This window comes from Furipterus horrens, unplaced genomic scaffold, assembly GCF_987537825.1.
Source record: "Furipterus horrens unplaced genomic scaffold, mFurHor1.1.pri manual_scaffold_9, whole genome shotgun sequence".
NCBI lineage: Eukaryota > Metazoa > Chordata > Mammalia > Chiroptera > Furipteridae > Furipterus > Furipterus horrens.
The window spans coordinates 82,482,409-82,508,976 of record NW_028327179.1 but is presented as its reverse complement, the minus strand read 5'-3'; positions in this window follow the sequence as shown (position 1 = coordinate 82,508,976).

The following is a 26,568-nucleotide window of genomic DNA, read 5'->3' as shown; positions in this document are numbered from 1 at the left end:
TGCAGTTCCAAGGCCATATATAAAGTCAACTGACTGTATATGTTAATTGTATCTACAGCATACCTTCACAGCAACACCTGTATTAGTCTTTGTTTAAATAACTGGGTACTGTCTAGGCAAGCCAACACATAAAATTAACCCTCAATATTGACCATGACATAAAATAAAATATGTATTCTGTTACTGTTAAAATCTTATCCCTTAGCTAATAGAAAAATTTCTTCTAGGAGAGAAATGACATTAAATATGATCCTGTTTCCATTAATCCACTTTCATGTGTTCAGCAAAAGTATCATTCCCACCCCATATATACTCTAATGTATTGTTTGTGTTTCCAGTAAATCTCCAAAGTAGCTCTGAGTTTGACTAGTACTAACATTTGCTATTACCTACCTATTAATGGCCACTATTTAGAACCAATTTTAAGCAAAAATTAACAATTACTTAAAAATGCTTCTAATTTCTAACTAATAGAGAATAATATTCTTGAGAATACTTAAGAGGAAATGTGACTTTCTTTGATAAGGTGTTTTATAGCATATATTAAGTAGAGAGATAAAAAGTAATTAGAAGGGTAAATAAGGTGCATTTCATCAATAAATTTAAATACAAAAGAAGAGAACCTGGACAGAAGTTCAAATTCACAGTAAATTCCAGTGAGACTACTGGGGAAATGAAATATTGGGAATCTGAGATTATTTAAGAGTAGAACCAATGGAGAGAAGAGCACCATAAATGCTAGACAGAAAAGAAGCATTTATCTAAAAGAGTAAAACAGTACAGAGGTAGATGATTGGATCTCTGTACTGTGCTACAGTTTAGGGAGAGTGAACTGGCGGGAAAGGAACAATAGGAAGTTAATGAAAATTTGCAGGAGAAAAATACAAAATAAGTGAGCAGAAAGAATCAGATGGAAAAGACTTCTCAAGTCACTATATTATTTACTTAGGAATCAATATAATGTGCTTTGAGCTGTAGCCCCCAAGGAGATTTATATGACCAAATTGCCCATTTCTGTGAACTGCCTTGTCATAAAGTATGAAAAAATTAAGTCTGTTTCCGAAAGTCTGTCTGACGAAGATTTGTTATTGGATCAAAACCCACAATTACATATTAATCCATAAGCATAATTTTATATTGAAATGAAAATAGAATGTACTTGCAACAATTCAGTCCATTATTGTCAACAGTTATTGAATTAAATTCCATTTGTTCAACAATATGAAAGACTTACTAGTAGTACCCAATCATTTTATTCAGCCCAATCCAGTCTGTTCGTATAGTCAGAGACTGGTTTTGATATGCCACACACTCATATTCATCACCACAAGAACAGTAAGGCACCACAGTAGCCTTAGTAGAGTCACCTTTTCCACATCTGAAATCCTGTATTTAAAAGAAATTGGCATAAGCATGTGTATTAGTCTCCTTCAGCTGTCACACTAAATACCATGAACTAGGCAGCTAAAACAAACAACAGAAACGTATTTTTTTCACAGTTGGAGGCTGGATGTCCAAGATCAAGCTGCCAACAGGGTCCTTTTCTGATGAGACCTCTCTCTTCCTGGCTTGTACACAGCTGCCTTCTTGCTGTGTCCTCCCATGACCTTTCCTCTATGCACATGTTCTCCTCGTGTCTCTGTCTTATAAAGACACTGGTCCTGTGGATTAGAGCCCCAACTTTATGACCTCATTTAAACATAATTACCACCTTAAAGGCTAAATACAGTCTTCTTAAGGGTTAGGGCTCAACACATTAATTGGGGGAGAGTATTAAGGAGACACAATCCAGTCCATAATAACATGAATGGCATAAAATAAAAGGTAGTAATTTTTTTTTATCTCAATGGCATGTCTGTTTAGTTGTGGTAATAAAGCTCTTTACATCAGAAGTGAAATTAGTCTCTTGCTGGCAGTCAGTATTAAAATAGATTTTTCCCCCAGCAAATGGATCCATTTCTTCTAAAATCTTCCCATTAGTCTCTGCATTAAGCAAACCTCCCTCTGTTATTGACATTATGCAAAAAAATACTAAAAGAAATTACACTCTAGCTGTAGGAAGTGCCATAACCAAAATAATCTGAAAAATGCAAGCATTATTTTCAGCATATAAGACATATTTCCAATAGGATAACTTTCATGTCTTCTACTTAAGCTGATAATACGTTCATTTAACTTTTTGCAAAGTTGTCCATTTAATTACAAAAATAAATTACCGGTTTAATATTTTGGCATGATAATTCATGAGAACATAAAGAGCAGAATAAACTTTTTTGTAACAGTTGGAGTCCTTTCTCTATCAAAATCCTTTATTTCAGGAACTGGGAGGAGCTTTGGCTGCGCAGACGTGACAGTGAGTGCAAAGGCCATTGCATGGTTTCATAGGGCTCTCCGGTGTTTGTCCAAGAGGAATTTAGGCTTGAGGTGTCGACCACATCAGGTACAATCAGATCTGAATCTGAATTACTTAAAGTGGGATTTCAGGAAGTCCAATAGGTGGTATAAATGGCTGTAGAAGCAGTGGAAGAAAAAGAGCTGCTGAATTGCTTGAAGACTAACTGAATGCCTTCAGTATTATCATTTTCAAAGTTATCCTGAAACTAACGTAATTACCAGTATATCAAAATTATCACATTTTCCTACTGTTCTTCTGTGCAGTCTTTTCTTTTTTGAATGCTTATAGAAGCTTTATTCATAATTGTCAAAACCTGGAAACAACAAAGATGTCCTTCATAAAATGAAAGGATACAAACTGTTGAAGATCTAGGCAATGGAATATTATTCAGCACTAAAAAGAAATGAGCTGTCAAACCATGAAAAGACATGGGGAAAACTTTAATGCATATTACTACGTGAAATTACTATGTCAGTTTGAAAGACTATATGCTGTCTGATTCCAACTATATGACATTCTGTAAAAGGCAAAAAAATGAAGACAGCAAGATCAGTGATTACCAGGGGTTGTGGGGAGACAGGCATGGATAGGTGGAGCACAGAGGATTTTTAAGGTAATGAAACCACTCTGCATGATACAATAATGGTGCTCCCACATTCTTATTCTGTACCAGAGAAGCAATAATAAATAAATAATAATAAATAGTTCTCAGAGGCATGGAGTTTATGGAGAAATCTGTTGGGAGCTCATTTTTGAAGCATGTAAGTATTGTTTTCCTTAGCTTAAAATACACACAAATTGTTCTGCAGGTTAAACTATTAAAGATTCATATATGTTCTCTCACCAATGCTGGATTGCTCATTATAATATCCTCTAAAATGTATCTATTATGTCCAATTTAAATTATCAAACTTTCCTATTAGATCAGTATCATTGGGTGTAGAGACGTATCTACGTATCTACGGCAGCTATTACCAATCCTTTTGCCTTCAGACAAATTGGGATCTTGGTATATGTGTACTTCAGGCCTTCAGTTCTTCTGAACATAGCTATGTATACATCTTTCACAAGCCTTGGAATGTCTCCTTGCACAAGAAAACAATATCTGTATTACTCTTCTAAGAGAGAAGACTCCTTTGAGGTCTCTAATGATGTTGTGTAAGCCAGATAAAATGTCTCTTAATACTCACAAAAGAACATTGTGACTAAATCACCATATGTACTACAGTTTGATACCAGAATATAAATTCAGATATCAGGGTTTCATGCCTTATTCCCTGATACGATGAAAAGGGAACAAAACAGTTATGGGGACTAAGGGAATTTCCATTTTATCCCTACATTGTTCCTAGTGTCCTGAATGAGACATTTAAAATGTCTGAGTAATTGAGGATCCCATTACTGAGCATGTTCAGATTAACGAAGTTTGGCTCTTTGTATACCTTAGACACTTGATTACAACATAGAGCTAAGGCACTGGAGCCATGAAAAGAAAACATTCAATGGAAGAAATATTTGATTACAAAATCAGATGATAAATTATATAAACAGTTCATTGATTGATTGGTTTATGTATTTATTTATCCACAATAATTGTTCAGTATGTGTAACTGTATTCTAATTACTGCAGATACTGAATATAGTGAATATATCCTTGACCTCACGGAGCTTAGATTCTAGCAAAAGAATGCATACTAAATAAACACAGTATATGTATTGGGGAAATATAATTAAAGAAAGAAAAACTTCTCCTAACCCAAAAAACTTCTTAGTAAGATAGATGAAAATGAAAAGAATTTCATGACTGGATAAACATTAAACTAGGATGTGTTGTACATCACAGGTAATCCTTAAAACATTGCAAAGACAACAAGAAATTTCACCCGTTTATAAGACAAGCAGATATACCCATTACACATATGTTTTCAAGATAAACAGTAACTGCACCACAAGTAAGAGGACCTCACACACAGTTTCATTCTAATTTCTTTGGTAATAGGGATTATCATCAAAGTTTGCCAAGTGGCTTTATCCAAAAGAAAAACTAAACTTTTCACATCTTTATAACAAGAGGTAGTTCTGCAACTGGAAGGGAGGTGCTGATCTGAGTTAGACTCCTCCTCTCCCCCTACAGAAACTGGGCGTCAGGGCCACTGTCTTGCCTGATGCTTATACACCAGAGATGGCACCCAAGTCCTTGAGAAAAATATTCCTGGATCTTGAAGCTTGAAAGAGGCTAGTTTGCTTTTTATCAATTGGTATATATTACAAAGGTAGAGTAAAACTTAAAATTACAAGTTTTCTACGGTAAATGCTCTAAGTAAAGGAAGTCTTCTATTTTCAACAGGGAGAATTCAGTTTTTTTTTTTTTTTTTTTTAATCTGCATTTCTCCTTACAATGTCCCACTTGTGTTACTAAAAAAATAGTAGCATTAAAGTTCTAATTCTCTCCATTGCTATTTTTACCTTTCTCTGGGAAAATTGTGGACACTAAATATCCAGCAAGTCCAATGAAATTAAATATTGTCTTTGGAGTTTGTGTTAAGACAAATTCATTACATATTTTATTTTATTTTTTCTGAGTAAATGAGATTTTTAGCTGTTTCCCCTCCTAGAGAACACTCTGGGTTTAATAAAAAATAAAATAAAAAAGGTTCTGCCCCAAATGCAGTTTTGTCAATGTTATCTATATTGTAATAGTGCCTTGGAAATGAAAGAAAGATGCTGCCTGTTCAGATATTGAATCTATTTTGATCTCTTTCTATTGATGGAGGGAACTTGGACTAGGGTACTGTGACAGTATTCAAAGATGGAAAAAGAAAAAGGAAAAAACAAAACAAACAGTACCATCTGTTTTTCAATAGAATTTCCAGTTGTCATTTTTACTCATAGCAGCTGGTGACAATTGGAGATACCACCTAAAGAAGTATATCAGATATGGACCTCAGTCAATCTGATGAAATAATTTTGAAGTCTTAGAATTCATTTAGAGAACTAATGTCTTTTATTATTTATCAAATGATCCGTGCTCCAAATGTCTGTGGTTATGGGGAAGTACACTTAGGGGAAAGAAAAGGAAATAATCATGAGATAAAATGTCTGGAAAAAAAAGCCATCTTAGTCTAATCTTAATTATTTAAAAGATTATTACCCAATTAAATCAGAACGGTGGTCCACATTGGCTCAGTGTACTACTATCCTGGGTACTCCGGCAAATCTGTGGAACGTTCCTTACATTCAGCACAACTCATCTGCCACCTCTTAGCTCATCTTACCACCCACGCGCCACACCTTCACTTCCCTCTGCTCCAGCCACAGCAGCCTCCTCCCCGTAATTCAGTAGTTGCTCTCCTAACTGAACCTTTGCACTGCTCTTCTCTCTGCCTGGAAGACTCCTCCCTCCCCCAAACCCCAGGTATACATTCATAGGGCTCACTCTTTTCCTTCCATTAGGTTTCCCTTCATTTGTAATTTTATCAGACAGGTTTTATCTGACTTCCCGATATAAATAGCACCTTCTCCTTTACTGCTAGAGCTTCTCCGATCACATGTAGCACATCTCATATTTCCCCCAGCACATATATAACACCTGATGCGTAAGGGCAAAACTGTGATGTGTACCTTGAGTCATTGCCTCTTTTCTAACCGCTACTGACCCTCCACTGCTTACTACTGGTATACAATTTTCTCAGTAGATCTGAACCTCACGTCTTCTTCCCCTTCTTCTCACATTATACATTTTTGTTTTCCAAGGCTGTTGTGTACATATTTACCCCATAGCACTTGCAACCTCCAACCTTTTATGGTAGTAAGTTATATACGTTTCTACTATAAGAATTAAAGGCAAATACTGCATTCTGTCTCTCTTTAACCCAAAAGTTGAGTTGTTAACATACTGTATGTAGCAAATAACATGTACCAAGTAATTAGTTGATAAATATTAATATTTGTTCAAATATCAAATATAAATATTAAAGTCTATAACTTTACATAAAGTTATTTTCAATAAAGCCAATTTAAAAAATTAAAACCACAGAATGACTTTATTAACTTTCCCAGAAGATACTGGAATTTGGATGGTGGGATATATTGCCCTATCCCAAAGGTGAAATGGCCTTGCAAACCTATTCTCGTAATTGAGAGCATGGAGGTGTTCAGATTATTCTTTTGCAACACTGTGTAGACTGCCTTCTTCTGTTTTCTAGTGGCAATTGATCTATTACCATGCTTCTAAGCAAGGGGCCCTTTTGAAGTAGAGCCAATTTTTTATACAGTCTTTTCTTGAGTTCACTCTGTAAACCTGCAGGATTTGCTACTGATGGTGCTATTTCCTTTCCTGTCCTTTCCTTTCTTCTACCTTTGGACACTGTCACCGCAACCTTCACTCCATGAAAAGGAAGAGCTAGATCAAAAGACATTCAATACCTCAAGAGGTAATATCTTTCTTTCAATTCCAAGATACTGTTACAACACAAGATAACACTGATAAAAAATGTTTTGAGAAGAAACTTTTTTGTTAACCCCAAAGTCTTCTCTAGGAGGAAAGATATGCATATTTTGTCTACCGCAGAAAAAATAAGTTAAAATAATTAAATAACAAAAATTTATTTTATCACAAACTCCTTTATGGTATTGCTAAAATAATTTAAAAAATAATTTTCAATTATAAAAATATGAACCATCTTCAATCTTTTCAGTATTAAAAGAAGTCCCCCAAACTAAATCATTTTATGTAAGAAATATATTCATAAAACTATTTTTAAACTTAAAACTTCTAAATCATGTTATATATCTTAACTGTTTAGTATTTTGTTGCTGTTGTTGTTTTATTTTTAGAGAGAAGGGAAGGGATGGAGAAAGAGAGAGAGAGAAACATCAATGTGTGGTTGCCTCTTGTGCACCCCCAGCTGGGGACTTGAGCTGCAACCCAGGCATCTAATCTGACTGGGAATCAAAAGAGCAACCCTTTGATTCACAGGCCGGTGTTTAGTATTTTATATGGTAATGTTAAAGGATATTTTCTTTATGTCAATTAAAGAGAATATATTGGGTTATAGGATCATTGTTAAAACAGTTCAAATTTCTTTGGATTGTTTTTTTCCTGAACATATGTTGTTATGTGATAGTTTTGTTAAAACCCCTAATATCGATAGATGGATAGGTAAATGGAAATGGCAAGCTTAGTGTGTAAATTTAGTTATTTTAGATATTCAAATATGCTGTGCTTTGGAAATGGTTTTAAGTCTAGTAGAGAAGACTTGGCTGTTACCTGATTATTAAGAACAGGCCTTTTATTTTTCTCAGTAATGTTCCACAGGATTCTATCCACTCCTGCATGCAATGAAGATAGCATACCATGGCAGAAAAGCTCCACTGTAGCAGTCCACGACTTCCCTCCAGTCAGGATCCTATCTAGTCACTCATTTAACTGACCTGTGGCCAAACAGGCATTCTTTCTAAGATTCATAAAATGGATTTTTAATCAGTAATTAAATACTACATCAAATAAATATGAAAAGCCAAGCGATTGTAAAGCACAATGAAATGTAACGACTTGTTTTCAGTCTCTCCTTTGAGATTGGTTACCCAAATCTATGTACCAGTGTAGAAGATGGAGAAAATTATAATCATTTTTCAAAACCTCTTAGGTTCTGTCCTTAAACTTAGTTTTAGTCCAAAGAAAAAAATATGCTCCACAGATTCAAAAGGAATTCCTTCTCCCTAACACAGACAGAAGTCTGGCAGAAAATCTGTTATTTAGGCTTTTCAATAAAGAATTGATGGAATTCATTTTTATTAGACATAGAGTTCTGCACGTTCTCAGTACCCAAGCACATTCTACTTGACACATCTGGTGAATGTCAGGATGTCAGATTGACTACCTGCATTTTTATAAATGGGTTGTCTTAGTCCATCTGGGCTGCTATAATAAAATAAAGGAGACTGCATAGCTCATAAAGAGCAAAAATTTATTGTTCAGAGTTTTGAAGGATGAAAATCTAAGATCAGGGTGCCAGCATGGTGAGGCTGAGGATGAGGGCCTTCTTCTGGGGCTCAGACTTACTTTAATCTCACATGGTGTAAGATCTCTCTGGAGCCTCTTTTATAGGCACATTTCCCATTCATGAGGGTTCCACACTCATAGCAGACTAAGCACCTCCAAAAAGCCCCATAACCGAAGATCACCACCTTTGAGACTTGGGATCTTAACATGTGAATTTTTGGGGGGGACACAATCATTCACATTATAGCACGGGTATAAAGCAAAACCAACAAATATAATAAAGACATTCAATCAAATACTGGCAAAGAGAAAGAGCATGTATTCTGGTTTCTTACATTATCACTTAAACTACCAGTGAAATATATTCTATTGGCAGCAATTTTAAGAAACTATGCTTAATTCTGTCACAGAGAAATCTGAATTCCTGTTCCTCATTGTGAGAATGGAGATGCACACACACACACACACACACGCGATCTCATGATCTTATATGGGAATTACTTTCAAATGAAAATAAATCATGCATAGTACCTAATATAAGTCAACATCTGTGGCACTAAATTAGAAATAGATAATGAAATAACATGAGCAGACTAATTTGAATTAGCTTGTAGGGTGCAAAATGTGAGAAAGTCTCCTACTGGGCATAGCCAGTTTTTTTTTTAACCTTTCCCATAAAGTCTTAACTGAAGGATTCCTTTGAACTCAAGAAAGGGAGATCAATATCAAAATCATCCATCCACTTAACTAATCAGAAGCAAAATGCTGGCTATTTTTCTCTACTTACGTACTTCAAACTTACCATGTAATGTGATAATTTGGATTTTTTTTTAAATGGGTGTTATGTGTGAGTACTAGGTTTACAATGCAAAACATCAGAGCTAATAAAAGTCAGAATGATTCATCTCTTAAAAAGCAGTTGCAGAAAATGGGGGTGGTCAGTTTCATTATTCACCTTAGGAGCTCTCTTTATTTTAAAAGCCAACTAATTTTGTCTTTCTTTGGTCTGAATTACACATACTTTTCTCCTAAGTAAGGAACAGTAAGACCTCTTGAAGGCAGGTAATTACTATACCTGGGGACAAGAACTGATCTACTTTCTTGTTTTCTCTCAGAAGATACTACACTTATTTAATTATTTTGGCCCCTGGTTTTAAAACATATTAAGGACAGATTTACATAGATTTGTATTCACATGATATTCTTCTCCAAAACTTCAGGTCATTTCCTGATCAAAAATTGGAGAATTTTATAAACATTTTGAGGCATACACAAGCAAGATACCAAATACATTTTATATAGAATATAAATCTGTGGCATGTGCTACTTCATGATCGACCAGAATGGCACCGTTAACTACCTGCAAAATCAAAACTTAAATAAATACATTCTTCAACATGCAATTTACTGAACTGCTTTCATTTTACCTGATTAATGAAAAGATTCTGCTTAGATATTTGTAATGTGTGTAAGTTAATAGATTCAGGATCTTGTAACTTCCAGATAAATGGGCAATTTTTTTGCTCCACACATTTAAACCTTCTTAAATCCTTTTCCACTTAATAAATTACCTGGATTTTTATTTGCTAAAAATGCGTGTAGAAAAACTGGTTGTAATGCAAACATAATATAGGTTAAATGAATACAGAAGATAGATCAGTTTGACTTAATGTCATTTTCTGTGATGAAGCAAAAACAAACAAAAAACCACATTTTCTAAAGAAAGGTGCCATGGGCAAAAATGTCCCAATAATTGAAAAAGGAAGATAGTACATTCAGTTTAATCAATATTGAAAGTAAAGGAGGTTATAAATTGGGCTTTTAACTTGCACAGAAAGTCATTTTAGCAGCTACAGTGTCCTTAAAGACAAAGGAAAATGATCTATGTGGAAGTCTAAGAGAGAACAAATATGCGTTATTTAAGAAGTCTAGTGAAACAAGGCAAACTGTGATGTGTGAACCTGTAAACTGGATTTTGGTAATAGAGAATCTACCATAATGTTTATCATGGGACGTAGAATACAACTGAAAGGGAAACCCTTTTATTAAAGGTAATTCTTTTTCTATCTCTCAGTCTCATCTAGTTTCCAACTGTTTGTAAATCTCATGTGAAAACAAAACTCTCTTCTTGTCTTTTCATTCTTTTCTACTCCTGCTTGGCGTTTTAAAAATATTTTTAGCTCAGCTTCACAATAAAATCCTTTCATTTCATAAAGGCTTTGGAGATTTTTTTATATAAAAAAACTGTCACAAAAGTGAACCATCAGTAGGCTCTTAAGATAATTCAAACTCAATAAATTAGATTAAGTAATCAAAGAAATTAACTTTTGGATTCCACTCAGGATATTACTGCAGCCTCACAAATAACACCAAATAGTTGGACACACTGGAAATTTATGGCTCCTCCTGCTCTCATTGGAGAGCTGAGGTCACAAGGCAACCAACACCTAGAAATCTAATGATAGATAAACTCTTGCAGGAAAAGATGGAGCAGAAGTACTTGCTTACCTGAGAGAGACTGAATCAGCTGGAAGAGTTATTGAGTTAGTGGAGGCTAACTGTGGAGCCCTGGAAGTCATAGAAACAGGGAGACTTTATACCCTCTTGTAGGCAATTTTCCTCTGCTCATACTACATAAAAAAACCACACACATACACACAGAGAAGAGAAGAAGAAAAAGGAGGGGGAGAAGTCCAGTGAGGGTAAGGGAGAAGAGATAGAGACAAAGACAATACAGGAGACAAAGACAATGAAGGAGACAAATAGGAAGAACATTGGTGAGAACCCTGATACAATCTCTTTCAGGATGCATTAATGGGGGGTCGTGGGGGGGAGACAAAACAGATCTCTATCAGAGAGACAGGAAACTCCATCCGAACGTTTTTATTTTTGTTTTTGGTTTTAATCTTTACTATAGAACTAAAACCTTAATCTGTATAAAAGGCAACAAACACCAGCACCCTTAGGACACTTGGAAAAACACACTGCAGATGGAGTAATAGAAAAGAAAAATCTAGGTTAATAGAAATTATCCAAACTGACACATAAAGAGATAAAAGAGTTACTAAAAAGAACACAGTATCTGAGAACTGTGGAACAATATCAGATGGTCTAACATATGTGTAATTGAAATCCCAGAAAAATAAAGAATATGGTAGATGAAATATTTTAAGAAATAGTGGCTTAGAATCTTGTAAATTAATAATGAACACCAAACACAGATTCAATAAGACCAGAAAACACAAAGATGAATAAATAATAATAAAATAACATTTAGGAATTGTGATTTCAGCCCTGGGATCTGGAGAGCTTGGAAGCTGTCACTCTCGTTATTACAGGAAGAAAATGCTCAAAGAACTGAAGCTCAATAAGTTTTCTTGGACACATCAGAGACCTGAGGTTGCAGCACAAATTGTCATCCTGATGTCCAGAATGACAGGCAAATCTAGAGAGTCACAACTGAGATTTACCTACCTCGAGAAGAGGCCACTGAAGTCATAAACTGGTATAATTTTTTAAATGGTATTTTTGTTGAATTGTGGGAAGCTGTGTGTTTACTAGTGTGAGAGTAAAAAACTCCTGGGGCCACATTCTTAAAACTTTCATGGGTTTTACCTCCAGGGTCCCCATTAGGTCCTGCAAGTGAAAATTCAAGAAAGATCCCCATGTGGCTCTGATAATAGGGAGGATAGAGTTATTATTGTGAAATAAGTCTCAAAAAATAAAAATAAAAATAAAAAAAGGCCTGTTCTCCAGGGAAGTAAATATTTTTCAGAGCTTTACCTGAATGGCAGGACATTCTCTCCACTCCCACTCCCTTAGCGCTCTTTTTTTCATCCAAGGTGTGTGTGCAAGAGGAAAGCTATACCACTGGGAAAGAGTTGTGAAGCTCACCAGCCCCATATCACTGAAATTTAATCATAATATATTACAGAATGCTTCCCTCCCCTCATACCTAGGTAGGGAGTCCCAAACTTAAGAAAGAAGATAAAGACACATACAGGAGGAATTTGCAGCCTCGGCTATCTATGTCTAGAGCAAAAACAGTAAACATAACCTACTTCTAGCCAGGTTAACATTGCCATACTACATACCTGGCTTTCAATGAAAAGTTACACAACATATGGAACAGCAAGTAAAACTACGGTCTAAAGATGCAAATCAAGTATTAAAATCAGACTCAGATATAACTTTGATGTTGGAATCTATAGTAATTGTGATTGATATGCTATAAGCTACAATGGAAAACAGTTAAACAAAATGTAAGAACAGATGAGTAATATAAGCGGAAAGATAAGAAACTCTAAGAAATAATTAAAATAAAATGCTAGAAATAAAAACACTCTAACAGAAACTTTAAAAAGCCTTCAATGAGTTAGTTCATCAGTATACTTGGAATTGCTAAAGAAATCCATGAGTTTGAAAATGAGTCAATAGAAATGTCTCAAACTAAATTGCAAAAGGAAACGCACACACACACACATACACACCAGAACAACATCCTAGAAACATGGAACAATTTCAAAAGGTATGACATAAGTGAAAATGAAAAACTGGAAGAGAAGTAAGAAAATGAACCACAGGAAAACTGAAATATTAGTGGCCCAAACTTCCTTTTTTTAAAAATACTTAATTCTTATTTTAAAAGATTTTATTTATTGTTTTTCAGATAGAGGGGAAGGGAGGGAGAAAAACATCAAAATGTGAGAAAAACAATCAGATGCCTCTCGAACACCCCCAACAGGGGACCTGGCCTGCAACCTAGGCCTGTGCCCCGAATGGAAACTGAACCAGTGACCTTTCAGTTCACAGGCAGGTACTCAACCCACTGAGCCACACCAGCCAGGGAAGTGGCCAAGACTTTCCAAAATTAATGAGACATCAAATTCATGAGAAAACTGAGAGACTCTTAAACAGGATAATAGTTAAAGTATTGGAGAAAAATAACCACTAACATAGAATTCTGTCCCTTTAAAAGTGAAAGTGATATACTCTCTCAGATAAACAAAAAAGAACAAATTTGTGACCAGCAGACCTGACCTGTAAGAAATGATAAAAAGAAGTCCTTCAGGCAAAAGAAAAATGATAAATCAGAAATTGATATATTCAGAGTTTCTCGAGAGGAATCTAAGGAGACATGACAAGTACATGCATGGTGCTGGGTGGGATACTGTAAGAGAAAAAGAACATGTACAAACTAAGGAAATCTAACTAAAGTGGGACCTTAGTTAATGATGAAGTATTAATATTTGTTTAACTGCAATATATGTACCACATTGATGTAGTATATGTTCCTATTGATAATAGGAAAAATGGGTGTGGGATAGATGGAAACTCTCTCTGTATTTGCTTACAATTTTTCTATATACCTAATAGTGTTCTAAAATTAAAATGTTTTCTTTTAAACCAACAAACAAAACACCTTGGCACATCACATTCAAAATGTTGAAAACAAAATATAAAATCTTGAAAGCAGCCCGAAAAAAATGACACATTACATTGACAGGAACAAAGATACAAACTAGATTTCTCATCAGAAAACATGTGAGCCTGAAGACATACAGCGATGTCGTGTAAGGTTAAACATTAAAATATACCCTTACCCACACCCACAGCCACACCCACCCACAGAACTGTCAACCTAAAATTCTATATCTAGAAAAATAATTTTGTAAAATTGAAGGATAGTTTTCAGGTCTAAATTGAAATAATCACTATATCTTAGCTCTAAATCTTCCACTGATTACAACAAAAACCTTGGAAAATAAATAGACAGCTATCTGTTTAGACCCAAAAAAAAAACACAGAATGGCAAGTAGACTGGAAAGGAAATCAAAACTCAAATAAGAGCTGACAAGGTGATGATATCTTTTTTGTTATGTTGTTTCATACATTTGGGTTTAGACTCTATGATTGCTGCTACCCAGAACTGAGCAGTGAGCACAGATCAGAAGTCTTCAAGAGAAATCCTGTATCTTTTATTTCATTTTATTTTTGTAGGCATGAAATAATTTTTTAAATTTTTTAATATAATTTTTATTTTGTTTTCAATTACAGTTGTCCCATTTTTCCCCCATTGCTCCCTCCACCCAGCCCACCCCTTCTCCCGCAATCATATCCCTCCCCATTGTCCATGTCCATGAGTCACTTATACATGTTCTTTGGCTAAACCCTTCCCTTATTTCTCCCCCTTCCGAAATCCTCTATCTTGACAGAGGTCCAGGAAGAGAAACTGTGGGGGTAATTAATTCTCTTTTTTATTTGTTTGTTTGTTTTTTACCCTCCTGAACCCAAGCAAGTTACAGTAATGAAGCTTCTCTCTGAGATCAGCACAGTGGTTAGACAATCATATACTTTACGTATGGTCCTGATGATATTTCAAACACCCCCCTGGCCCCATAAATAGTTATTAAAGTACTTCTGAATATATATATTCCATATACTATAATTTACATCCCTGTGACTATTTTGTAACCACCAAGTTCTACTTCTCAATCCCTTCACCTTTTTCACCCAGTCCCCAACTTCTCTCCTCCTTGGGAACCATCAGTGTGTTCTCTGTATTTATAAGCTTGTTTCTGTTTGGTTTACTTGTTTATCTTGTTCTTAAGATTCCATGTATAAGTAAAATCATGGTGTCTGTCTTTCTTTGTCTGATTTATTTCACTCAGCATAATACCCTCCCGGTCCACCTATGTTGTCGCAGAAGTTAAGATTTCAAACTAAATTTATTTATTTTTCTGGCAAGGGAAACCATCAACAAAATGAAAAGACAGCTTATTCAATGAAAGAAGTTATCTGGTAATGGTATCTATGAGGGGTTAATATCCAAAATTTATAAAGAACTCAGAAAATTCAACACCAGAAAAATAAACAATCCAATTAAAATGTAGGCAGAAGACATAAATAGGCAATTCTCCAAAGAGCACATACAGATGGCCAATAGATATATAAAAAGTTGCTCAACATTATTAACCATCAGATAAATGCAAATCAAAACCACAATCAGATACCACCTCACACCAGTCAGAATGGCCATCATCAATAAATCAACTAACAAGTGTTGGAGAGGATGTGGAGAAAAGGCAACCCTCATGGTGGGAATGCAGACTGGTGCAGCCACTACAGAACAGTGTGGAGGTTCCTCAAAACATTAAAAATGGAACTACCTTATGACCCAGTGTTTCCATTTCTGGATATATGTCTGAAGAAACCCAAAACATTAATTAGAAAGAATATATGCACCCCATGTTCACTGCAGCATTATTTACAATAATCGAGTACCCCTCAGATGAATGGATAAAAGCGTGGTACATTTACACAATGAGTTACTACTTGGACATAAAAAAATGAAGAATGAAATATACATTTTTGTGATTGTACTGACTCTCAGATTCTCATTATGTCTGTTACTATTATATTGGGTTGGCCAAAAAGTCTTTTTTTTTCCCCCATAGATGGCTCTAGTAGTGCTTAGTTGTTTTTAACTTCATATTAAACAATTTTGTTAAATTGTTTTGTGACAGCTGTCACATCAGTATGAATTTTTTTTAAAAAGTGTCAAAATTGGTAAATTTTTGAGTAGCCATTCTGATGTTGAAAATGGAAGAAAATACACATCATTTTTGGCACATTATGATTTATTATTTCAAGAAAGGTAAAAACACATCTGAAATGTAAAAAATAAAAAGGATTTGTGCAGTGGATGGAGAAGGTGCTGTGACTGATTGAATGTGTCAAAAGTGGTTTGCAAAGCTGGTGATTTCTTGCTGGGAGATGCTTCACAGTTAGGTAGACCAGTTGAAGTTGATAGTGATCAAATTGAGACATTAATTGAGAACAATCAACATTATACTACATGGGAGATAGCTGACATAATATCCAAATCAACAAAGTTATTGGTGAAAATAAAAATTGTCTTTTATTTTACAGAATAAAAACTTTTTAGCCATCCCAATAAAATGGTGACAGATCTCCCTCTTGCTCTCCCTCTCTCCATTGTATTTCCATTAATAAATTGTCACACTTTTGCCAGATAATTTTTAACATATCAAATGGATGATGTCATTTCTCTTTAATTTTCTTTTATTGCTCTTAGGATAAAATGAAAACTCATTAATCATGATGTAAAATACTCCCCAAAACATCTCTTTCTTTCCCTCAACATCAAATGTGCTTCATGGTTCAACTTGCTAATTTTATTAAACTTTCTTGACTTTATCATATTGTTGAACACCTCCACAGCTTTCCTATATCTGGGATCATTTTATTCATTTTTTTTACCTAGTGGGCTTCTTGAATAGAAGGAAAAATATGTTCCATGATATCAGCTCTTGACTGGCATAAATATACCTGCAGAACCTTGTAAATGTTTCAGTCAAACTTGTTATAAATGACCCTTTAATTTCTGATACCCTTATTACATACAGAATTTAAAAAAAAAAAAAAAAAACAGTAAAATACAATCTCTAATTTCAAAGGGCTTGTATTCTTTTGGGGGAAATGTTAAAATAAATGAACAAAGAGTGTATATAAAGACACATACTATGCTTTACAGCAGGTGCTTTCTGTACCAATTTTTATAAAACCTAACTTATAAATCTCTTTAAAACAACCTTTCATTCAACAATTTTGTGTCAATATCCTCTTAAGTAACCACCAAAACTTAATCTCATATCCCTTTAATGCATTATCAACACTCCTGGCAGACTGATGTTTCTAAAATACAGATTGGATTCTATTACTTTCCAGCTTAAAAGATTTCAGTGACACCATATCTGAAATTTTATCCCATGTATGGGATAAAATTCAAACCTGGTGACATTGCCTTCATGGCCTATTAAAATCTAACTCTAAATTACCTTTTATGCTTTGTTGTCTACTATTCTACTCTGGTTCTAAGCAACAACAAATCATATCATTCTTTGGACCTACCATGACTTCTCTCTGAATGTTACTCATTTTTCATGAGTATCATTTCTACTTGAAGAATCAATACTAAGAAAACTACATTTACCTCTCAGGTTTTCCTTGACTTAACACACCCTGATACAGTTAGGTACTCATTACTTTATAACCGTCCTGGCTGGTTTGGCTCAGTGGATTGAGCGTTGGCCTGCGAGCTAAGTGTCGCTGGTTCGATCTTCCAGTCAGGGCACATCAGAGAAGGAAAACTCTGACTCCAAAAAACCTCCGCTGCCTTGCGGCATACCTCTTCAGGGGAAAGGCTAAGGGAGTAAACCCCGACAGAAAATCCGGAGCCGGAGTCCCTAAGGCGGTTTGACGTTGTAGTCAACACCGGCAACTCCTGCGGCGCACCTGAAGCCAAGCTGTATCGACTCCGTCTTTCCCTTGGACCCTTCAGCTGCGAAGAGAGGGGGGGTCTGCTGCATGGGCAACAGCAGACCCTCCATATCACCCTGCCCAGGCTCTGTAGCTTCAGCTTCACTGGAGAGGACACTCCAGCGTCATCGCAAGATGTCGATTCAACACGGGAGGAGACAGATACCGTGTCACTCCCGAGTCGGACTGCACAACCATTCTCGGCGGTGCAGATAGACTCTTAAGAAGCTACACCATCGTCTCTCGAGATGGACGGCTGCCGATACGATATGATACGATACTTTATAACCACAAAAACCTGCTAAATACTTGTGCATTAGTACTATGTTCTACCTTCATTTTAGAACAAAAGTGTATGTCTCTATTAGACTGGAGGTGTCTCAAATGCAGAAACTATCTTTTTTCATCTTAGAGCTTCAAAGGATTTAACACTGACTAGTTGATAAGGGATTAATATATGTTTGTGAAATAAATGAATGCATATACACATACTCATACACACATATATATTTTTATCCATCTTATTTTTATATAAAAATGTTTCGCTGATCCATATTGCACATACACAATTATCTATTATACATACATGCAGAGTTTAAATAATAAGAACTGTCATATATTCACCATCAGTAAATGAGCAGTTTGTTTTAAGGAAATAGTATATGGTATGCTGTGTTGTAATATGACATATAAGCCCTAGGATGGTGGTAGTATGAGCAAAAGCATTGGGATAGGAAAGGTAAATCCATATCTGGAATAGATACAATTTCAATCAGGATAAATTACTGTCCCCAAATAGTTGGGACAAGATTGATGTAATCAATCTAAGACCACATGATTGGATTGTCCCATTGGTTGACTTTGCTCTATTAAGTGCTTGACGTTCATCTCCAATATCGGCAGGCTAAGCATGCAGCAGTGGCAGCAGCCAGATCCAACACTGAGAAAGGGAAACCCTGCTCTTAGACTATTCCCTTCATGGGCCCATTGCTCAAGCACTGAGGTAGCTGAGAACAAATTCTGACTCATATCTTTTAAGAGCAGTCCTCTTACCTCTCCTGTTATTAATAGGGATGCCTCTGGTTTGGATGTTCTTAAGTAACAAAGTGAGACACAGATTCTCATGCTTCATACCCACACCCATTATTTATCCATGTGTCTCTTCTGCAAAGTTCTTATTGTTCCTTCAGTGCATGCCAATATTCCTCTTTTCAGTCAGGCACCTGATCAACCAGCCCAACCATTCATGACTGATCAAGTGTCTATTTATATGAAATTGGATTATCTCTCCCTACATGTTGGTTACAGCTGTTCACACTGGGAGAATTTATTCTCACCATTGCCTTAAGGGACACCTCTGATTAGGGTGTAGTGTGGTGGAAGTTCTGTTGTATTGCAGCAATACATCAAGTTAGTTTCCCTCATTAGGGAAAACCCCATGAAGCCATAGGTGTGGGCTAAGGGAGAAGCATTGCTTCCATGGATAAAGTGAAATAATTTAACTTCTTCTTGTAAGCAACTGTTCCTTTTGGACCAGAGAAAGTCCAAATCTAAATATACCATTTCAAATATACACTAAATTATATTGCATATGTTGGACTTCATTGGTGGAGACCTGCTCTGGTTGAATAATCAACACATTCTACACATCTGCATTCAATTCGACTGGTCTCTGTAGCAAATAAGGGTCTGGTTCTCAGAGAGCAGATAGTCCTCTACAGAGGTCATGGCCTTGTTATACATGCAACAGCTTTATCTGTTCTGTGTATATTGACACCCTGAATTTAATAGTTATGTGGTGAAAGCAGCATGTCAATATGCAACACACTAGAACACTAGTTACAAGTGTGAAAGACCCACAACATCTTGTGACTCTATCTTAGTAGTAGAATGTATAAGGGAGAATAACTTGTCCTTTATTTCATGAAGTAAATTCTCATTGATGTGGCGCGTCTCTCATCTGGGAATTTATTTATTGTTTCTGGGATACATGTAACTTACTAGGATATTTGTGGAACAACCTGTTCAAACTACCATAATGAAATCAATGTGGTGAACCACCGTGATGTCCCATAAACTGATGAGATGCCCAAGGCTTCAGAAGAGTATAATGTGGTAAGAACAAGAGAATTACTGTATTTCTTGAAAGAAAACTGTTGAATGAACATTGGTTCCCTTCCCTTATTAAAATGTGTTACTTTGATAATCTATTGATGGAAATTGAAGAGAATGCATCTTCCATAGTAATAAGGACACCCAAGTACCAGATTTCATGTTCTGTTATAGAAACATATCCATTCCAAGGTTGGGGTTCAATCTCTGGTCAAGGCACATAGAAGAAACATCCAATGAATACATGAATAAGTGGAACAAATAAATCAATGTTTCTCTTTCTTTAAAAAAAATCAATAAAAAAGGAATACATCCAGAAAAGTATAGATATGGTATAACTACTTAGATTACTAGTAATACACTGTTACCCACCATAGTTTATCTGTGCTTTGGAAGGGCCATACAAGTGAGCTGAATAGAGGTATCATAGGAAAAAAAAATCACTTCTGACTCTTCAAAGACCTTGAGGGTGTCACTAACCTCTGCAGTTCTGATATACTATCTTGGACTTGAGTGAGTGGAAGGATGCTGGGGCATTTCTTTGGTCTTTCCTTCTGTAATGGCTTTCCCTCAGCTGATCAGCAATGAACCAGATTCTAAATATATCCATCCTATGGTTTCATATTTTAAAGAGTATTTTATAATTTTGATAAAATATATTTTATTATTTCATTTTACATATAAGCATTTATCAAACATTTTGGGGGGGTTTCATTTTTAAACAGCTGTGTTGAAGTATCATTTACTTACAATGAAAATTTACCCACTTTAAGTGTATAATTAAATTATTATTATTTTTTTGTAAATATACAGAGATTTCCATTTCATTAGAGTTCTCATCTCCCAGGCTAGCTAAACACTATTCTACTTCTTGTCTCTAGATTTGCCTTTTCTGTATAGTTAATATAATTATTCATGTAAATTTACACTAATGAATTCTTATTTAGTGAAGATTTTCTAAACTTAAACTCATAATTTAAACATTTATATAAGTCTCTGTAACTTTGTCCATCAAGCATAGAACTGAGCATCAAGACTCCACAGAAACTTCAAAGTTTGCAGAGGGCTAAAAAAAAATGGGCTTTTTATTAATGAATTAAACCCAGTAAGAATTCTCACAAAGTAGTTCACAGCTTGAACACCTCAGGACTGTGTGTTAGAGAGTTTACTATGTACTTGTTTTCGTCACCAGTTATATATACTATGTTGTTTTGGTAATGAGTGTTAAATTCAAAGTATTCAACTGTTATTTTCTTTGCTATCGATTTTTTAATCTCAAGGTGACCCAGTCTGATGTATGCCTATTCCTGTACACAAAGTTCCCAATATATCCTAGCATGCAATACTAAGGGTAATAAAAGGTGGAAGTCATCTATCTAAAACCACCTGGTTAATAAAAGTTCATTTCAGGGAGCTGTATAGATAAAATATCGATTCTGGTGAAAGACAATGTATGTTCAACTCATGGTCTGGTAATAGAGGGAATGGAATTAGAGAGACTGGCTGTCACCACAAATAACCTGAATCTCCTCATGAACTTAGATGGTTTCTAAATGTGTAAAATTTGTAGGAACCAGAAAAATACAGCACTGCCAAGTAAAACAGAATGAATGTAGAAGAGGATTTTGCTATTTAATTACAATTCGGATACTTGATGTAGCTCTTCAATTAAGATTAGTTTGTATCACATATTAAATCTAGGTACCATTTCCTTCTCCATTATTTTGTTAAAGAGAAGTTGGTTTCTGTTTGTTTTGTTTGTTTTATTTTTAGTGTCTTATGTCTCCAAGGCATTGTTCTAAGTTTTAGATACCCAGTATTGAATAATGAATGAAATAGAAAAAGTACCTGAGTTTATAGAACTTATATTCAAGTGGAAGAGACAAAAAAAAGCTAATGTACAATATGATTTTCAGTAGAAAAAAATTAATAGTATAAGGAGAGAGTTTTAGTAAAATAGGAACACATCTTTAGATATGATTGTCAGGGAATAACCTGTATGAAGATGATATTGGAGCAGAGAATTAAATGAAATGGAAGTTCAGCCATATGAATATCTGGGCATGAGCTTTCTGACCCAAGGATAAATTAGGTATAAATCTTCAGAAGAAAACACAACAGGCATATTTCTGTGGAAAAAAGTCCAGAGTATCTGAACAAGAATATGAAAAGTCAGACTTAAAGTCTCAGAGTTAGCCAGGGACCAGGTCAATTTGTGCCTAATGAGGACTTGCTAAGTACTATGGGCGGTGTTTTAAATATGGTTGGAAACCCATACAGAGATCCTAAGTAAAAGAACAACATTTTTAAAAGAAATTGTCTGTTGAGAGGAATTACAAAGAGAAGAATCATAGAAACTAGTTAGTTGACAGAGTTTTGGACTAGGTCAAAGAAGTGGTAAAAGTGACTACAATAAGAATTTTAGCCCTGGATGATGTGGTTCAGTGGATGGAGTGCTGGCCTGTGAATCAAAGTGTTGGAAGTTCTATTCCCAATCAGTGCACATGTCGGGTTGCAGACCAGGTCCCCATAGGGGCATGAGAGAGGCAACCACATATTGATGTTTCTCTTCCTCTCTTTCTCCCTCCCTTCCCCTCTCTCTAAAAAAATTTTAATAAAACCTTTTAAAAAAGAATTTTTGTGATTACAATCAAAACAATGTCAAATTTAGTAAATAAACCAAAGATAAAGTATACAAATTTTCCTTGTATATTGGATTTAGTATTTAAGAGAAGAGCCATAGATGACTACAATATTTTGAGTCTGATACACAAGTAGTTCCATATACTTAAAAAGGCCAGGCGGTGAAAAATATTCATGGAGATGACATGGGAATCAAGAGTTTGGACTTGAATATATTGTGTTTTCAAAGAATTTAGATATCAAGAGAGAACAATGTGTCAGGCAACTTAATAGTAACAACAGTGAGAGGAAGATGAGTTTCTGAATATATATGTGTGTGTGTGTGTGTGTGTGATCAGTAGAGAGAGTTTTTAAAGCCATGGATCTGGATAAAATTGCCAAATGAAAAAGAAAAGTACATATAACCTTGGGACATTATGTCATTGCAAAGGCAGAAAGACAAGAGAGAAAGTATTTTAAAAGCATTCGTTCCTACCAGAATCTAACAAACATTGTGTTCATGAAAAAGTGATCAACAGTGTCAATTGCTCTGAAACTTCAATTTAAAAAGAACCGAATTTTAATAGAGAATTGCTAAAACAACCAAACCCTAAGTAACACAAATGTTCATATATTTCATACCCACATAGGAATTAAATGTGCATTATCAAAGGGCAGAAACTGTGGGGTGTGCTCCATGTCATCATTTTCATGGCAGGCTTCTTCTGACCTCAGAAATAATAATTAAGTTGTAGGAGTGGGCCACTTTTTGGTGCAGGTACATAGACAGTATCTCTGGCAATCTGTCAAGAAAGGAGTCAGAAATAAGTATCCCTCCCCTACTCAAATCTCACCCTGTCATCTCGTGCTGATCCTTCCATCGATTAAATTCAACAGGAAAAATAACAATCAAGGAAAGCACCGATGCAATTCATAAATTTAAGAAACATGGAGAGATGTGAAGTGTGGATTTGGTGGAGCAAACATTAAATATCAATGCCATCATTTTAATTGCTATAATTCGTCGGCAGCCATCCGTCTCGAGAGACGATGGTGTAGCTTCTTAAGAGTCTATCTGCACCGCCGAGAATGGCTGTGCAGTCCGACTCGGGAGTGACATGGTATCTGTCTCCTCCCATGCTGAATCGACATCTTGTGATGACGCTGAAGCTACAGAGCCTGGGCAGGGTGATATGGAGGGCCAGCTGTTGCCCATGCAGCAGACCCCCCCTCTCTTCGCAGCTGAAGGATCCAAGGGAAAGACAGAGTCAATACAGCTTGGGTTCAGGTGCGCCGCAGGAGTTGCCGGTGTTGACTACAACGTCAAACCGCCTTAGGGACTCCGGCTCCGGATTTTCTGTCGGGGTTTACTCCCTTAGCCTTTCCCCTGAAGAGGTATGCCGCAAGGCAGCGGAGGTTTTTTGGAGTCAGAGTTTTCCTTCTCTGATGTACCCTGACTGGAAGATCGAACCAGCGACACTTAGCTCGCAGGCCGACGCTCAATCCACTGAGCTAAACCAGCCAGGGCTCAATTGCTATAATTATGTAAGAAATATTGATGCATGGCTATTCATTTTCCTTTTGTATAGCATTTTGGATATTCTCACACATAACATACACTATATGAATTTAAAGTCAGTTTTTAATTTGCACACACACAAAGATGTGCTACCATAATAATTGGAAATTTTGTATTTATAAACTAATTCATGAATAATTAATATTTATGATATTAAGCCCCTACATTCATGAAATTTATTTTATTACTTAAGTCCTCTTTTATAGCATTCAACAATATTTTGTAATTTCCTGCCTAGAAATACTGCACATTATTTCTTAGATTAGTTTCTATGTATCTTATAGATTTGTTTTGATTTCAAGTGGAATATTTTTCAAAATATATCTTCCAGTTGGTTATCACTAATGTTTAGGATCACAATGGTTTTCATACATATATTTCTCATATCTGACAGAACAGTATTACCATTAAGCTCTAGATGTTTCATTGCTTCTTCTAAAATATTTTTCCAAAAAACAATAAAACTGAATTGTTCAAAAAATTACTTGCATGAACATCTGAGCTCATTTTTGTGAGGAAAGCCCAAATGGTGAAGTATTTATTTTTCTTTATTTTTAAAAAATATTTTATTGTTTGTGCTATTTTTAACATATTTTATTGATTATGCTATTGTGGTTGTCCCAATTTTCTCCCTTTGTCTCCCTCCACCTAGTAGCCCCCATTCCCTCTAGCAATCCTCCCACCCTTAGTGCATGTCCATGGGTTATGCATGTAAGTTCTTTGGCTTCTCCATTTCCTATATTGTTCTTAACATCTCCCTATTTTGCACCTACCAAGTTGAATTTCTTAATCCTGAAACTTTATCCCACAACACCCCCTTACTTCTCCCAACTAATAACCCTCCAAATTTCTATAGCTATGATTCTGTTTCTGTTCTGCGTGTTTCCTTCATTTGTTTTCCAGATTGAAATGTTGATAGTTATGAATTTACTACCATTTTAATGTTTATAGTTTTGATCTTCTTTTTCTTAAGTCCCTTTAACATTTCATATAATAATAGCCCGGTGACGATGAACTTTTTTACTTTTACCTTGTATGGGAAGCACTTTATCTGCCCTTCCATTTTAAACTATAGCTTTGCTAGACAGAGTAATCTAGGCTGTAGGTACTGGCTTTTCATCACTTTGAATACTTCTTGCCAGCCTCTTCTAGCCTGCAAGGTTTTTGTTTGTTCGTTTTATTTTGTTTTGTTTTTTGAGAAAGCAGCTGACAATCTTATGGGAACTCCTGTGTAGGCAACTCTCTACTTTTCTCTTGCTGCTTTTAAGATTCTCTCTTTATATTTAGCCTTTGGCATTTTTATTATGATGTGTCTTGGTGTGGTCCTCTTTGGGTCCAACTTGTTTGGGACTCTCTGTGCTTCCTGGACTTGTATGTGTATTTCCTTCACCAAATTAGGGAAGTTTTCTTTCATTATTTTTTTGCATATGTTTTCAATTTTGCTCTTTCTCTTCTCCTTCCAGCACCCCTATGATTTGAATGTTGGTACATCTGAAGTTGTCCCAGAGGCTCCTTAGTCAATCCTTCCTTTTTACAATTTTTTTCTTCTTGCTGTTCTGATTGAATATTTTTTTCTTCCTTATATTGCAAATCACCGAGTTTATTCTCAGTTTCATACACTCCATTGTTGGTGCCCTGTACATTTTTTTTTTCTTTATTTCACTTACTGTGACCTTCATTTCTGCTTGGGTCTTTTTTATGCTGTTGAAGTACCCAATGAATTCCATGAGCATTGTAATAGTGTTTTGAACAGTGCATCTGATAGATTTCTTATCTCCACTTTTTTTAGTTCTTTTTCTGGAGTTCTGTTCTGTTAATTCATTTGGGCATGGTTCTTTGTATCCTCATTTTGGCACACTCCCTGTGTTTGTTTCTATGTATTAGGTATAGCTTTTTTGACTCCCTTTCTTACTAGCGTGGCCTATTGTAGAGAGTGCACTGGCATGTTGAATGGAGCAGAGCCTTAGGTATGATCATTGCCAGGGCTGGGAAATCCATGTGAACCAGGTTGTTAAGAGTCTCTGATATGGTGTCCCTACTCAGTGGTTCTGTGTGGGGGGAGAGCTCAGAAGGGGACAATGTCATTGCTTGGACTCTTGAGTTTTGTCTGGGAGAAGGCTGTGCCCTGGCCCTTTCCCTGATGCCACTTCAATTTCTTCCCATATGCTACTGGTCCCCTTCCAGCTGCCACCCCAGTTGAAGCCCAGAAGAAGTTAACCTGAAGAAGTCCTAAGCCTGTTGCAGGCCCTTTTAGGAAAGACTCCTGAGAATTCTACAGTTTCTTTGCAGTCCCAGCCCTCACTGGTTTTTACAGCCATAAGTTATGGGGATTTATCTTCCTGGCAGTGGAACCCTGGGCTGGGTGGTCTGTTTTGCAGCTGGTTTCCCTTGCTCCCCGGGTATCCCTCCTAATTTTTATCTACCACCTGGGAACACCTGTTCCATGTCTCTAGGTCTCCATACCTATCCACAGGTCTTCATGTCTCTGCCCCTCCTACCTGTCTGGATGAATGT